The 16,272-nt window shown below is 35.2% G+C and overlaps 1 pseudogene; it reads right to left on the reverse strand.

Moving 5' to 3' along the window:
- Nucleotides 1-1,754: 1,754 nt before the first annotated feature.
- Nucleotides 1,755-14,378, reverse strand: LOC129285984 (dynamin-related protein 3B-like; annotated as a pseudogene).
- Between the last annotated feature and the right edge of the window lie 1,894 nt (nucleotides 14,379-16,272).

Below are 16,272 nucleotides of genomic sequence, written 5' to 3' on the forward strand. Positions count from 1 at the left end.
AGATTTGGGGGGATTGCTGAGGTTTCCCACAATATATTTAAATACTACAAGATCTATTGATAATTAAATAAAGGAAAATGATAACGGACTTTATAGTGTTTAAATGTATTGTGTGAGACTTGTGTGTAATTCTTCCTTAAAATTTTATAAGGAGAAAATACAACTTTTAGTCATTGAACTATTTTTCAATTATTAATTCAACCTTTGAGCTTTAAATAAAAACTCAATCTTTATGGTATCTTTATTTAAAACAACTCAATCTTTATAGTTTTTTGACTTTGTACAGTTCAATCTTTATAATTATTTAACTACAAGAACTAAATTAGAGTCAGTTTTAAAGACTAAATAATTAAAAAATATATATAGGGCCTAAAAGTTATGTGATTCAATTTACAAATAACTCTTGGTTTGTTCCCACACTTTTCCTTCTTCTTCTTTGTTTTTTTTTTTTTAAATATGAAGGGCAAGCTGAAAACAGCTTAAATCTAATGGGATCAAGCCTAACTGCACGAGGAAACCAAGTGCCACTAGATCACGGGGCCCTTGAATTGTATGCATGTCATTAAAATCACCAAGACAGATCCAAGTAGCCACAACCATACATATCTCTTCAGTCTTTCACCACCCAACCTTTCTCTCCAACTCCTTCAAGCCTCAAGGGCCCTTAAATGCACATAACAATGAGAAAATAAGCCAATCATTTGGTTTACCTCAACTGCACCACTTCCTCTTCAGAAGCACGATCACCACTTGTCGTTCTAATATGATGCTTGAGTTTCACCACCCCGTATAGCTTCTCTAGTTCTCTTCATCAAACATTTGGGTATTCAACAATATATGTTACTGCTGCTCTACCAGCCAGCGTTGGATTTCCTCCTCTATAGAGGAGAGCAGAGGAAGAACCACTGCAAATCTGGATTATTAAATTAGATTTGATATTTTAAATTTGATAGTTTTTAAAAGTATAGATTTACTTTAAACGGTTCAAATTTGCAGTGGAGAAGCAGTGGAAAAAAAAAATAAAAGAGAAAAAACCCACCCCCTACTAGGCTGCCTATTTGTCTTGCATTCTAAAAGTGCTTGCCCATTTGAAACCATAATATCCAATAGCAGCTGTATACTAGCTTTTGGCATGATGTAATCTCAATTACCACAAGGTAATCCTAAAGCCAACAAGATATGGCATTTACTTGGCTTTGTCCAAGCAAACACAGTGGATGGAAAAAAATACATTAAGATTACATGTAATTTTGATGCAAAAAATCCAACCAAACATGTTTAAAGATAGGTTTGTGTTTGTCACCCCAAATTTGGGATTAGGTACCATAGTAAGTAATATTATATAATAGTAAGTAATATTATATAAACAGAATGATAATTAGGTCTCAAAATATTGAATTAATACTAATTATGTCTCTGACAAATTTTTGAAAAAAATGAGTTAAAAATATCAATTTAAATTATTATAAATTCAATTACATTCAAAAAAAATATTATAAATCCAAAAGTTTTAATTGAAAATAAATTATTAAATATCAAATATAATTTTTAGATTGTAACAAAAATTTTTATTTATAAATATTTAAATTAATATTTATAATTTTTTTTGTACAAAATTTTTTCGAGCATCTAACTATTATTAATTTATTCTTTTAAAATTTCACTGTCATTCTCCCTATTATATATAATAACATTTCTTTTTTTACCAGAAGAAAAATGTTATTCAACGAAACAACGGTGCGGAGTTATAACAATTAACAAAATTTAACTTCCTAAATATTTATTATGGATTGTGCAGATTTACATCAAAATAAAATATTTGATCAACCAATCGACTTTGCTCTATTAGGTAAGCTGCACTGATAAATTTCTCCAAGAATGATACTTTGGAACCAATTCAACAATTTGATTTCAGCTTCAGACACAAGATCTCAAAACAATGGATTAGTAACCTGGCGGCCTCGCAGTACCGTTAGAATCCGAATGAACATGGAGTGGCGATCGAAGCGGCCCAGAGTGAGAAGACCTTCGACGAATATTAGGCAGAACATTTGGTTCACACAAACTGTAACCCTTTTCAACTGCTTCAGCTTCAGCAGGTAGTTCATCCAACTCCTGTCAAGAGGAAATACAGTCATCATGCACCAGCCACATTTCATCACTCCAAATCATCGTGTTAAAACCTAGTGGACTTATATATGTGTGTGTGTGTGTGTGTGTGTGTGTGTGCATATATAAAGCTAGTTAAAGAACATCAAAGAAACGATCTCAATCAAAGGAGAAATTAACTTGACAAAAAGAATGGAAACCCAATTAGATGCTATCGTTGGTTAAAAATAACAAGACTATCACCCACATTAAAAGCCTGTTGATAAATTCGGAGCATTTCTCGACAGTGCCTTCTTTTCTTAGCTACCTCAGGATATTCTTGCAACATCTCTTCAAACAGGTTCTCTCTGAATAGAAACATACAGAACATATTCAACAAGACAATGCTTCAGATAATCTCTGAAAATATGTATGAATTAAGAGGCGCAGAACCACTGTAAATCACCTGTACAGCTTTTGAATAAAAACATTGTGCAGGTTTCGTTTTGTATTGTTTACCTGCATATGGCTCAGCATTGTCAGAATTGAGTAATATCGAAAATTCAAGCACACATAAGCTTTATAGTTCCAACAGAATTGGCATAGAGCATATGGTCAATATTTAAAAGGTTTACAAAGGGGGAAAAATTAACCAAACGCAATATGCCAAGGATGAAAATATTGGTTCAAGTCATTTTTTCAAGCACGCAAAAGAAAGCCGCCTGGCAGCTATGAGAATTAGACAAAAGAAGCACCTAATGGATTTTAACTGTATTTCTCATACATCTACCAATTTCCATACTTCAAAGGTAAGATGATACCCATCAGATTTATTACATATTATTGCTAGCTACTGACTCTGATCCCAACAGATGAAGCAGCAGGGAAAATATTCACCTAACCATACCTATGGTATGAATCCAACGAACCAACCAATCTACATTATCATAGCAGTATCTAAGTTTATAAACAAGAAATTTGCAAAGCTTAGCTGAAGGACATGAAATACCAAGAAGTGCATAATTGTTTTTGGCACGAGGTCCTCAACATTCCTTCTAACAATGCCATAATATGATCTCAAAAGCAACTTCATTACGGCAATTACATTAGCTTGTGTCTCTGAATTGCTGTCAGATGACCTCAAGATAGGAGGGGGCTACATGGACCAAAGAACATTAGGCAAATATACATGCAAGCAACATTTGATTCAACTAACAAATTAATAGATATACCTCTCTTAAATGGATCGTAGACAAGGACTGTTCCATAACGTGAACTGTTTCACTTTGTCCGCTACTTGCTGTACTCTCTCTCACAGATACACGGCTATCAATGCCAAAAATGGATGAAATAACCCAACTTGGTTTGCCAGAGGTTCCTGAAATAGAAAAAGAGCATTACAAAAATAAATTTAGTGACAATATTCACAGGTAAATCCAAAATTGAATAGCCAGAAAATAACAAGTATGACTGAGGACATTCACCAATCCACAGAAGACTCAAACTTTAAAGGGTAAAAAAAGATTACCAGAGGATGCAGCCCTTTCGACATCCAATGCAGGACGAACACCCTGTCAACAATAATTAGTTTCATAAGAACTTGAGTAATAACTATAGGATTCTGATTAAGTGAAAGGGTAAATTACAGTTTACCCCATGATTTGATACAAAACAAATTGACCACATGTGGTTTATAGCGTATTATTCAATCCCTTCCAATTTGTTATCATTGAACTGCCTCAGTAGTTCTCATCTATATTTTAACAAAAATAATCACGTGTTAAAACATTAAGCTTTCAACCTTTCTTCCTTTCTTCTTTAATTTTTCCAGATAAAGGGAAACTAAGAGCAAAAGCACATTGGAAACAAGCATCTCAAGCTCACATAGTGGAAGTTAGATCAGAAAAAAGTTAACAATCTCATTGCTAAAAGCTTGGTTCACTTGTCCCTTTACGAGTTTCACGGTGCTTGAAGACTGTTATTGAAATTAAGCCTATAGCTATTATTTCCAAATCTCCTTTTAATCCAAAGAATGGGCTCAGAAGATTATGAATTTTTTTGGGATGTAAGTAAAGCATACTTTAATCAATGAAATAGGTAATCATCTTTTGACATTTTGATGGAACCCTCTTTTCTAATAAGCTTTAAACAAGCATAAACCAGAAAATACAGTATAAATGGGGACTGAAAATTACTATTTCTGAGCAACAAAGTTGGACTACAAGCACAGTAAGGAACTGAAACTGACAAAGTACAGACAGAAACAGACAAAATGCACTCCACCAAACAACACCACAAAATATAAGTCACTCACTCACAAACACACACTAAGCAGAAGATAAAATGATGAAGAAAGATGACTTCCTCCACCCCCAACCTGGCATTCGATAGGCTGGAACTCTCCTCACCACTCTCAATATTCAAAATACTCCACACCTCTCTCTAGGAAAATGGGAAGATTTAAAGACCAAAAAAGTGACTCTAATGTAGCCCAAACCCCTAAAAGACTCTTAACACAACACTAGAAAGACTCTAACACATCACTAGGCCACCGATGGCTTTTCCTTATAACCAGGATCCAAAGGTTAAATATCTGAACCAACAATAATGTTATCTTCTAACCTCATTGCCCTCCTTGATTTCCTCTTATAGATCTTAGTAAAATCACGAGCTCTATCACATTTCAGGCGGTGATTGAACAAATCACAACAAATTAATGAAAAACTTAAGAAATTAAAATGTTTTTCTCTTTTTCACCCAGGGAGGGCTATTTTTGACTAATTCACAAGAGTGTAAAATGTAGCTTACGCTCTGGTAAATATCTTGCTCCTTAAAACTAAGAAATAAGCTGTTTGTGGATGGAAAATGTCTGCTTTAATTGATAAGACACAATTTCAGGCAAAAAACGAAAAAAAAAAACAAAAACAAAATGATACGACGATTAAATACCTTATCAGCCACAAATCCATTAGCTTGCCTTCCAAGAATAGCTCGAGACCTTTCAGAGGCTGATCCCCTATCTGTTTCCATGCCATCCTATCGGATATTAATAAGGTTGGAGAGAAAATTATAATCCGCTACATGGAATGTATATGGTTGAAACTAAATGATTTGATATGCAATTATGGATACCCTCGGCCTAGAAACTGAAAGAGGAATCTTAGAAGACTGTGTCTGTTGCATTGCAATCTCAAATGCCTTACTTCCACCAATAAAATTTGGGTGAGAAGTGTTTATGTAGTCCATCTGCAAATTTCAGTAATTTATATTTAAATTAGTAAATATGGATAAGGAAGTTGATCATTTTACATTGATAAACTGACCATCAAAATCAACACGAATTGAATGACTAGCAGCATGTCAGTGGTTTCCAGCTATGGCACCATTTATGGCATAAATCACTTTGTTGGAAGTGTTTGTGCGGCAGAACCAAGAATGTTCATTGTAAATTAACAGAAGTTTGAATATTTACCATTGATTGGCCACCAATGACATGACTATAGCAGTAGATAGAGAAGGTAGAACCAATGAAGCATATATAGATTTCACTTCAATTTTCAAAGAATTCAAATTCCCGCATACCTCCATTCCAATAATGTGCCCAATCATATTCTCTGAGGGTTCCAGGCCTTCTCGCAGAAAGTTCCCCATGACTTCATCAATGTGCTTTCTTAAGAAAGGGAACTGCTGCAGCTCATTCACCATACAGCAATGGCTGATCTGAAGAAACAAGAAATATAATAGAAGTATGTTCATAGGAGGGTAAAGTAAGGCTCAGCAGAAATGGCAAGCCATTAAGCCCTACCTTTATTAATTCATCGTATATAAACCTAGCACATTGAAGGCTTGGATCCAATAGCCGAGCTATTTGTCTTCTCACAAGAACTTCAAATGGCACCTAATTGCATGGAAACATATGGGGGGAAAAGGTCCTCAAGAAGGAAAGAAAGGCATTTAATTGATATAAGAATTGAGAATAATTTGATCTCGAAAGGTTTTAATTAAAAAAAATACTGAGGAAATAGAAATAGAAAAAGAAAAAGAAAGAAAGAAATCTAATAAACCCTACTTCAGGAACAAACAATGCTGATCTAGCTCCAGTCGCATTTTGTATGGCAGTTCGAATATCATCATCAGTCAAATCCTCACATGGATCCACTTCCTGCAAGGTTCATTTAATTACACCAAGCTCAAAGAAAATAGCATTATGTTTTTTATGTTATTGTAAAAGTTTCAATTCTGTTTTATCACATCTGATTTCCCTGTGATAACTATGGGATGAGAGTGTTGACCTGCAACAGCCTCTCCCAAGTTTGTTGAGCTCGTGTATTGACTTTTTTCATTGAATAACAGATACCCAATCTGGAATTTGTTCAAATTCAATGCAGTACAAGATGAAGAAACTAATTTTTCAGGAGTATCTTCAAAATTGTTTTATAATTTAGAGTATAAATTAGTTAAATCTGTTTAATTAAAAAAAAATCGCAAGTGTAAAAGGTTTTATATAGTGCTATGAAAGAAGAGGGTTTCTATAATAAAATTAAACATGTTCCTACTTCCAAGAGCTAACAAAAACTCAAAAATTCAATTGTTTCAGGTGCAGGCATTTTTGCATGTTACATATGATAGATTTGAAGAAAATAATGTATTAAAAAAGAAAGAATAGGTATTGAGATAGAAGAATGGATTCTTCAAGAGCAGAGAAATGTTAAGTCAAACACTCAACAGATATGGCATAAAATTCTGAACAAGCACTTAATGCATTTGCTAAATCACAGCATCTGTAATGTATTGTTTCTTTTATCACAGTCAATGTCTATTCTTATTGGCTCTTGGGAATGCAGCTCTGCGTGTGACAGCCATATTCTATACAATTAAAATGGGCATAGCACTAAAGCAAAAATATCCAAACTATTATAATGCAGAGTGTTACCGAAAGACTCAACTGATCATTATTCCACACGAAATGAAGAAAAAGACAAATACCATGAAATATGGAAGGGGAAACTCCAATTGTTGACCTATTGAGCATGGCAAATCATCTAATTATGTCAGTAATGTTTATTATGATCGTGCTTCCATGAGATGGCCAGGGTTTAAATCACATGAATAAAACGAACAACTTCATTATTTCATTTAACCATTGTCATTGCTTTCTTCATTAAAAAAATCGATCAGAAAGCTCCACTTTGTTGCTAAAATGGGTACAGAATTCAGGATGAGTTTCAAAACATTTTATAAGACAAAAATGGCAGTCTTTAGTGTCCATTTGCAGTCTTCAAATTCAACAAACAAACATGTCAACACGGATTCTGACATTAACAACTTGGTTAAAGAGGGGGGGAAACTTAAGTACGGAACCTTGATGCTGATTCTGATATGTAAAGTTCCATAGCAGAAAAGCCACGAACTAGAGATTCAATTATTTCAGAAATGTCTTAATGCAAATTAGATCTCTAAATTTAGTGCCTGTGAAAAGCAGCCCAAAAAAACAAAAAAACAAAAAAAAATTATGTCCCAATACCTTGGACCTAGATTTCGCTCAATTTAGTAACTATCTATGGATTAAAGCAGAAGATTTTCTTCAATTTCATGTTGTCAAAACATACAAGTAAACCATAATCAATAAAGGATTAACTCAGAGGTGACCATACACAGATTTTGGCATAGCATTAATATAAATATGATGACTGCTCATGTAAATGTGAAGGTATATAACTATATATACCTCTAAGCACTTCACGAATATTGATTGAAAAATAAAGCGAATTCGTGCTCCACCAGAAAGCTCAGATGTAGACATCTCCTCGTTTTTTCCCTCTACTATGGAGGAGAATGCTGTTTCAACAACAAAAATTTGGGAATACTATTACTAAACTTGTAAATTCAATTATACGAGGAATATCAATAAAAAACTACTGAGGAAGTGGAATATTTGTGGGAATGTAGGATATCAGTTAAAAGACGTAATGGTTATTAAGGAGCTAAGGATCCAGAAGGTACCTTCACAGTATTTTGAAAGAATATTCAGAAGGAGAGCACCTTGACCAGCCTATTGGAGAACAAAAAGAAAAAAGCTGTCAACAGAATAAGGTAAAATAGCCAGCAAAAGTAGAAAACATAGTGGATGTCATCTACTGTAAGAAGTATACTTATATAGTAAAAAATATAAGTAAGAAAGACACATTCAAATACTAATACATGCCTTGGACTCAGTGATTTCTCCATAGCTTGCAAGCTCCTTCGCAACAGAAACCAATGAATTGCTGACAAGTGCTCTCAACCCCGGAAGCACAGCCTTGATATGTTGTGCAAGAATCTGCAAATAGATGTGCAGGTGACAAAGCTGGAACTAAGAAATTGCAAGCAACTCTACAACAACAACAACAACAACAACAAGCCTTTATCCCACTAGGTGGGGTCGGCTACATGGATTGCAAGACGCCATTGTGCTCTATCATTTATTAAGCTTTTAGAAATATTATTAATTAAGAGATCACGTTCAACAACTTCCAAGAGTGTTCTCTTAGGCCTTCCTCTACCTCTCTTAATCGGACTCAAAGTTATATGTTCCACTCTTCTCACTGGTGCCTCCCTTGGTCTTCTTTGTACATGCCCAAACCATCTCAACCGATTTTCTACCATTTTTTCCTCAATAGGTGCCACCCTCACTTTTTCACGTATGTGCTCATTTCGAATTTTATCTTTACGTGTATGTCCGTACATCCATCGTAACATTCTCATCTCTGCTACTCCAACTTTATGCTCTTGCTGTCCCGTTAGAGCCCAGCATTCACTACTATATAACATTGCCGGTCTGATAGCAGTACGATAAAACTTTCCTTTAAGTTTATTAGGCACCTTACGGTCACAAATAACTCCTTTAGCTTTTCTCCAATTAAACCACCCAGCTTGAATTCTATGTGAAATATCTCCACTGATTTCGCCATCATTTTGAATAATGGCTCCCAAATATCTAAACTTTTCCACTTGAGGTATAATTTGATCTCCCAATTTCACTTCCAAATTATTTTCGAATAGTCCTTTATCAAATTTACAATATAAATATTCCATCTTACTTCTACTCAGACGAAAACCTTTCGACTCCAATGTCCTCCTCCATAACTCAAGTTTGCAATTAACCTCTTCTCTTGTCTCTGCTATAAGAACTATATCATCCGCGAAGAGCATACATTTCGGGATTTCCTCTTGAATATGTTCCGTCAAAACATTTAAAATCAAGTTGAACAAATAAGGACTCAGAGATGATCCCTGATGTAGTCCAATCTTTATAGGAAAATCCTTTGTTTGACCACTAGGCGTTCTTATACTAGTTTTTACCCCCTCATACATATCTTGTATGGCTTTAATATAAGCAATCCGTACTCCCTTTTTTTCCAATGCTTTCCAAAGCACTTCTCTTGGTATACGGTCATAAGCTTTTTCCAAATCAATAAAAACCATGTGTAGATCTTTATCGTTACAACGATACTTTTCCATTAATCCCCTTAGTAGATAAATCGCCTCTGTAGTTGATCTACCTGGCATAAAACCAAATTGATTCTCAGAAATACTTGTCTCCAATCTCAACCTGTGCTCAATTACTTTCTCTCACAATTTCATTGTGTGGCTCATGAGTTTAATCCCTCTATAGTTAGTACAATTCTGAATATCTCCTTTATTTTTATAAATAGGAATTAATGTACTTCTCCTCCACTCATCAGGCATTTTCTTGGACCGTAAAATCACATTAAATAACTTAGTTAACCATCTCACCCCTTCTTCACCTAAACATTTCCACGCTTCGATAGATATACAATCAGGTCCGTTAGCTCTACCATTTGCCATTTTCTTAAGAGCTTCCTTTACCTCCTTATCACGTATTTTTCGATAGAATGACAAATTTTGTTCTCCTTCACCAGTTACTAAATCCTCCAAGTTACTAGATGAATCCTCTCCATCATTGAAAAGTTTAGAAAAATAAGTCTCCCATCTATTTTTAATTTCATCATCTGTAACTAAAATTCTTCCCTCTTCATCCTTAATACACCTTACCTGTTCTAGATCTCTTGATTTTCTCTCCCTACTCTTGGCAATCTTATAAATATTTTGCTCTCCTTCCTTCGTCTCAAGGTTCTTATAAAATTCTTCAAAAGCTTTAGAACGAGCTTCACCCACAGCTCTCTTAGTTTCCTTCTTAGCCATACGGTACCTCTCCCAATTTTCCTCATTGTTACACAAATGTATGGCTTTAAAACAGTTCTTCTTATACTTGATTTTGTCCTGTACACTATTATTCCACCACCAAGACTCCTTATCTCTCGGACCAGAACCTTTCGATTCTCCCAAAACTACTTTTGCAACCTCCCGTATCTTTTTAGCCATATCCTCCCATATGATGTTAGCACTTCCCTGAGAATCCCAAATTCCTTTATCCAAAAGATTTCGCTTGAAAATATCTTGCTTCTCACCTTTTAATTGCCACCACCTAATCCTTGGTGTTACTACTTGTCGACGTTTTTGGATTTTACTCATAATACACACATCAAGGACTAGGACCCTATGTTGTGTCGTTACAGCATCTCCAGGATCACCTTACAATTTTTACAAAGTTTTCTATTTGTGTTCCTAACCAAAAGAAAATCAATCTGCGACCTTGAGGCTCCACTTTTGTAGGTAATGAGATGCTCATCTCTCTTCTTGAAACAAGTGTTGGCAATCTTAAAATCATACGCCAATGAGAAATCAAGAAGAGTTTGCCCTTCATTGTTTAGCTCTCCAAAACCAAAACCACCATGCACCCTCGCATACTGACCAGCTTCCCTCCCGACATGCCCATTAAAGTCTCCTCCAATAAAAATCTTTTCACTCTGTGATATGTGTCGAATCAACCCCTCCAGATCCTCCCAAAATAATTCCTTAAGACTGGCTTCTGTCCCGACTTGCGGCATTTCAGAAATTGACCATAATCTCTCAAACCTTCTGAACTCAATCCTGACAACCCAAAGTATTTTGTCATCAATTAGTCAACCGGATATGAAGGTATTCATTTGCAACCTAATTCTTGTTTGCATTACCCATTTTCCAAGCATGATAGAAATGACAGGAACATGATAGAAATGACAGGAACTAAGTTTCAAGGCCTAGCCACTAAATCAGACTGGTTAAAATAAGATTTCGAGATCAAGAACACCCTTTGCAATTTTTCCCAATTTTTGTGTTGAATGGAAATTACTGAACAATACCAAGAAGAAAATTTTTCATGCATTGTAAAGTTGAAGATCCTAACAGAGCAAGAAAGAAAGTTAGAGAATTTGTTCTTCTGAAAGAGCAAGCACATGCTTATGATCAACAGCATTTCAAAACCATCAAAAAAGTTTTCTACAAAATAATTTGAGCTTTTGACATAACAAAGACTCTACCTTGTTTAATTTCTTTGCTAGCTGAGGAATACCACAACGATCTGCTATGCTATTGTACACCTATAAATGACATATATGTTAAAAAAATTCAGCATATAAATTGGCTTCGCTTGAAACAACTAAGCAAGGATACTTTCTTACAGGACGACTGCAGAAGAATTCCTCCTCAGCAACAAGAGCATCTCTTATACTCCTATTCATAAGAATATCCTAATTAAATGAAATAACAGAAATCAGATTTCATCATTTCAAGTTGACAAGCACTTGTTTTGCCCAGATAGTTGACCAGCATGATAATCAAATAATCACAGTTATATACGTTTCCTTTTGATATGTCCTCTCTTCTGTGTATTCAAAAACACTAATTTCAACAGAATAAATCAAGCAACACATAAAGACAAAATTTACTCAAACAACATCTTTGTTGTAGTATAATAACATTATTACCTCCTGACTACGGTTAACAACACCCACATAACCAAGACGGAGAGGAACAACATTTCCAAGCAACAAATTCTGGGCATCAGTACCTCTATCCATGATATCCAACTATATATCCACAGAAGATGTTCCAAACTTTGTCAAAACAAGACAAGAGTAAAAGAAATTTGAAAATACACTTGCATGATAGATTGTTGGAATCGCATGATGCACCTTTGTGATTACACCTATTGTTCTACTACCTGCAACAGAAAGAATAATCAGTTATCATGGGGTTGTGAAATTAAATGATTATAGTTTTAACCATATGGAAGCTAAAGTTCACCATCAGGATCAGCAATTCTAGCCATCTGAAGAGCATCTGAATTAGCCAAATCCAAATTTGCTGGCGTGACAGCAAGAATGACACAGGTAGGAGTTTTTATATATGACATAATCATTGTTCTGATTTGAGCTTCAATATCAGAAGGCTGGTCACCAACAGGAACTTTTGTTATGCCAGGGAGATCTACAAGGGTGATATCAAGAACATTTGGAGAAAAGATCTTTAGACAAATCTTCTTGTCTGAAACACCTTTGTTCCTTCCTGCATCCCTCTCTGTTTCAGCCTACAGCCAAATCCCAAAAATTTCTTAGAAGAAAAGATCAGTGGAGAACAAGGCATCCTCCAAGGAAAAAAAGAAAGAAGTGTTGATAGAAAGAACACAAACAAAAAGAATTGAACATGATACAAAGCTGTCCAATCCCTACGCAAAACAACCAGAACACTTCCCCCAGAAAATCCATGAACAGAGCACCATAAGGACTACACAAACAAATTCTATTCCAAACTAATTCTACAGGTATACATGCCCCTAAAATATTTTTGTGCATTCACGTTTAACCATATATATCAAAGTTCAGAGAAGATCTGCCACAAAGCCATATCATCCTTTTTCTGTTCAAGTCCTCAAGAAATGATCTTAGTTTGCAAGGCACACTGAAGTTTCACCAAGAATAGCGAGCAACTTATTCCATCAGATGGAGGCCCTCCACAATGTAGAAACCAGATCTCCTGTTCTGGGGGTATTGGTTGCCACTTCCAATGCAATATTTAAGAAGGATAGCAAGAATGAATAGATCAGAGTCACCCAGATGGTAAAGGCAAGGCCATCAAAGTCTTCGCCTCCCTCATAAACATGCCAAAGTTGAGACCATGGCTGACAGGATCTAGAAAATTACTTTTCTGTAGAATTTCAATAACAGATTTTCATACAAGCTTGAATGGGCTGGTATCCTTAATTTGAACTAACATAAAGGCATCAAACTGCTTAAGATTCTCAAGAATTTAAAAGTCTCACCTCCTATCTTGCCCCTGTAATATATGTTTGTTCACGTACCCATTATTGTTCCAAATACCGATGGGTACATCAAAGAGCAAAAACACCACAAAATGTTCAAAATGCATAGTGCATCAGATAGGAGGAAACCTAAACTCCAGATTATCTCACTTCCGTCGCCACATCAACTGCTCAAATTCAAACCAATGGATCAAACTAGTTTTAAAAAAAAAATGAAACTCGTAACTCAAAATGGCCCACATAAACAGACACTCTGGAATTCCTGCCTCGCGATCCAAAAACAAATTCCCACTCGACATAATTTTGCAAGCTAGCAGTAGGGGGAAATAAACTACATTCCCAGCATTTCAACCCCCGATAAGAAACGAAACTTCCCATAGCTAAGAATACAAATCTATCACTCCCAAACAACTAATAAATCAGTTTGGCCACCACACATCCAACAAAAATAAAGGGAAAAACCACCTTAATAAACAACTTCAAACACTACAAAACTTAATTGCTCTCAATATAAGCAATTTCCACTCAGAAAGAAAAAGATAGAAATCACTAGTGACGACAAAGACATCAGAATTCAGAGCACCTGAATTTCCCTGCGAATCTCAGAGAAGTCATAGAACTTCCTCCCGTTCAAATGCAGAAACTCGCCATATTCCTCTTCGGTGCCATGAGGCTTCCTCTTAATCTGGACGAGCTGCAGCAAGAGTGGCCTCCTGGTGCAAATATCACTTCCACGGGGCAAGAAGTCCCGCCCGACAAGAGCCTCAAGAACGCTGGACTTGCCACTACTCTGGCTGCCAACGACGGCCACCTGAGGGAGGTTGATGTCGGACTGTTTTCCGACCTTGGCGAAGATATCCTGAAGCCTGTTGACCAATGAGATGACAGAGGAGCCAAGAGGAGCAGCCGCAGATAACGATGGAGGAGTGACAACAACAGGGTCGTCCGCCATGGCTGGAACGAAGGAATCCTAGGGTTTTGGGAAGAGAAGAGAGAAGAGAACAAAGAACAGAATGAATAGTATGTATGATTGGAGGTGGAAGAAGACGAATTCACAGTGTACGTGTGAGAATGAGAAATGAGATAAGCTTGAGTTGAGTATATATACGTTCGTGCTCTCCAGTCTCAACCACACTACTCATGTGATTGATGCAGGCGTGGGTAAGGGGTAACAAGCTAGCAATCAAATTGCTGATTCACCTAAATCAATTTTCACCTCAAGGGAAAATGAGAATCAAATGAGACATTAAAGACAATCGAGACACTAACGACCATAAAAGATCTTGAATTATTAAAATACCATAAAAAAAGTAGGATCATAATTTTTATTTACAATTAAAAATAAATAATTATTAAAAGAGTAAATGTATAAATTTAATTACAAACTTTTTTTTTTGAAAGCATCAAATATCTTATAAAGTATTGAAAAAAAATCAACTATAAAAAAAAATCATAACATTTACCCTCCTTCATCCTTTCAATAGTAACATTGTTTATTCAACTCAAATTCACGGGACTCAAAAATTTTCAGTCTCTAAAATAGTACCCTCTCCTCAATCATCTTTATTGACGACCTCTACACGTCTTCTTCCTTCCCTCTTCAACTTCCACTCTTCCATTTTCTTTCAAACTTACAATCATAAGGGTGTGTCTCAATTCAGCAAGTGTGAGTCGCTTGAAAAAGTGAGCTCCTTATCCTCTTCATGTAATAAAACCTAAGTCATTTCCCTTGCTCCTTGAAGTAATCCTCACAACTCAATTTCAAGTTTCATCATCTTCTCATCCTTCATTATTATCATCACCATTTGATTAAATCTTTAACAATAATTAATAAAGTGTTTGGAGAAGGATTGATGTAGATGCATCCATGTGTGTGTTCTTGTTTGTTGAAGGGATGTTCTATCATGGGTATCTCTTACTTGTTATACTATAAAATAATGCATTATAATTAAAAAGCCAAGCTTGTGTAATTCTAGGAAATGTGGAGAAGTATGAACTAAAAAGGCCAGAAATTCAACGAGGCCTCTAGAGCTAAAGAACAGTGCAAGGAAGACGCATGTGCTAAACATTGGAGCATTAAAAAATGTAACATCTCAAAAATCATCCCCTTGATTAATCAAGCTAATAAAGGATAATTATGTAAATTTAAATATAATTGAGTTTGAGGATGGTTACAAATGGCTAATAAGCCTATTGGGTTTAACTTTAGCAATTGGATTGGGTTTAAAAATGAATTAGGCCATCTAGGCTTAAATTAAAAAGAGAAAATTAGAATTTGGCCACATTACACTGCAACATAATGCATTTACACTACAGTATAATGTTGAAAATTAGACTTAAGAAGGCATTTGTGTGTGCGAAAATAGAAAGGAAGAAGAAGAGAACAAAAGGGCTCATGATTCTCTTTGTTGGGGCTCGTGGCATGATTTTATTGGTGTTTTCGAGAGATTTAAAGCTTCTAATCACTAAGATAAGCCTCCTCTACCATTCTTTTTCCTCTCTAAACCATTTTTAAGTTAGGGTTTGTAATTGAAAAATTATTTTCAGACCTTCAAAGCTTTGAGTCCAAATCCGTTGGCTTAAATCGAGATAGTAAGAGTTGTTTAAGTTATCTAAGTTTAGAGATAATGTTTTATATGTCCATGAGAGTGAGCTCTCAATTATGGATGAATTTGTGCATTAAAGTAGTGATGAAGGTTGGATTGTTGGAAGCCACTACTATTGGTAGATGGGTTTAAAGAAGTTAACTATTGTTATAAAGAGTTAATAAACTTAATGTAATAATTAAACTCAACAGTTGAGAGTTTTTGGTGATTAAAGGGTTGAAATCTAAAAGTTGGAAGTGAGTAATTTGTGACATTTATGATGATTTTAGATTGTCAGATGATATATTAGTAATTATTTAAGTTATTGAAAGCTAAATAAAATTAATGAAAGTTAATAAACTCATTGGATGTGAGGTGAATCTTGTAGTTGAGAAA

This window comes from Prosopis cineraria, unplaced genomic scaffold (assembly GCF_029017545.1).
Source record: "Prosopis cineraria cultivar Desert tree isolate PC_DT_omini unplaced genomic scaffold, ASM2901754v1 PC11, whole genome shotgun sequence".
Classification (NCBI taxonomy): domain Eukaryota; kingdom Viridiplantae; phylum Streptophyta; class Magnoliopsida; order Fabales; family Fabaceae; genus Prosopis; species Prosopis cineraria.